Here is a 1,925-nt window from a genome sequence, read left to right on the forward strand (position 1 = left end):
GTTTTGAATTTTTTAAGGCAAGCTCTCATTAGGTATGGAGGCACATGTCTGTAATCCCAGGACTTCAGAAGTAGAGCATGAATACAAGGCCAGCCTCTGCTACTTGCTGGGCACAAGGCTAGCCTGGGCTGTAACGAAGAGACTGTCTCAAAACAAACAAAACAAAAGGACCAGGTCCACATTTCTGATGGGCGAGGGGTAGGCGGTGCTGGCTGGGATACTGGCCGTGTCAGGAAGACAGGGAGGCTAACGTTGAGAGGATATTCAAGTCTGCACATGTAGAGAGTAGACACCCATGAAACATCCATGCAGAGGTGCTCTGCGGCGGCTCAGCCTCCTGCACTCAGGCAAGCCTGCACTGGAGAGCTGTCACCGCCTCTCCATGGTAATTAAAGCCACAGGAGGATGAGTTCACATGGAGAGTGGAGGGAGAGGGAGGTCTCTGCACATAGCTGGGGAGCACAGGGGTTGGAGGAAGGGAGGTCCAGGGTGGAGAGCAACTAGCAAATGAAGACCATTAGAACAGTATGTCCCTGCCTCAGGAAATCCAAGAGTGTACCAGCTCAGAGCAGACGCCCTCGTGGGCAAACGCTGCCTAAGTCAGTGTTAAAATAAAAATTATAGGAGACATTGTTTTGGACTAAGCTTCTGCATAGGCCCCAAACAGTCTGAAAATCAAAATGGAGTCACTCACGCTAAACCTCCACGTCACCAAGCTGAAACTAAGCTGTTTATCTACCCTTCTGAGAAATCAGGATTAGAGAGATAACAGCCAAATTTCCCAAACAGGCTGGTTTCGACTGGCATGATAATAAAATTCCCTCTGGCTTAATCCTTAGACATACACAGAAAAAGGTAACCTGAAGAAAACAAACGTTGGCCAATCGGTTACACTCCTATTGTTCTGCCTCCCGTCTCCCACATACAAGGGGAAGAGCTGAAATTACTGATTTGCTTTTGATTTTTGGGTTGGCTCTCTTTAAGATCTTCTCTGTAAAACCTACCTTCTTCACTCAGGCCATTGGAATACTTGCTCTGTTTTATGGAACAAGCTTTGCCTAGTTCTAGAGTTGAAAATAAAGCTAAATTGCTGTCGTTCTGCCTTTTGACAGTAGAAAGGCCTTGAGAGTACCTGCTGGGTTTTAAAACGGACAGACTGGTAATGACCCTCAGAAGAAAGCCTCAGGGACTCCAATTGTGAATGGCTTGAAAAGGAAGAGAAAGCAAGAGAGACACAGGCTAGAGTTTTGCACTGGAGAGAAAGATAAGATGTTATCTGAAGAGACAGGTGGGGCCCTAGGAGAGAGGGTTTTGTTTGTTTTGTTTTGTGAGTTGAGCAATTTAAATGATAGCAGAAAGGAGTCATCAGGGTGGGATGGGGTAGCTGGCAAAGGACTCAGGTGGAGAGGGACAAGAGGCTTGAGTGGCTTGGGAGTGGGAGGACCCTCTGCCTCCCAGAAACCATTGGAATCAGGGGAAATCCACTGTAAGGTTCCAGATTCGGTGACGCTCAACTGCAACCCTAGCATCCAGGAGGCAGAGGCAAGAGTCTTGCATTCTGGACCAGTCCAGGCTGCACTACCCAACATAGCAAGACCCCGCTGAGAGAGAGAGAGAGAGAGAGAGAGAGAGAGAGAGAGAGAGAGAGAGAGAACAAGGGGTAGAGATCAGCTCAGTGGTAGAGCATTTGCCCAGCATGCTCAAGTCTTTGGATTCAATTACCAGCGTGGGAGAAGGAAGAAAAGAAGGGCAGGGAAGGCTGGAAAGGGAAAGGAGGGGAAGGGAGGGGACAGCAGGGACACCAGGGGAGGGGAGGGGAAAGGAACAAATGAGACAGAAGAGAAAATCCACTAGAAAAGCCAACAGAACTGCAGTAAGGTCCCAGAAAGACTACAGAAGGAATGGAGATAAGGAAGGAGTATTCA

The sequence above is a fragment of the Mus musculus genome, chromosome 9 (genome assembly GCF_000001635.26).
Source record: "Mus musculus strain C57BL/6J chromosome 9, GRCm38.p6 C57BL/6J".
NCBI lineage: Eukaryota > Metazoa > Chordata > Mammalia > Rodentia > Muridae > Mus > Mus musculus.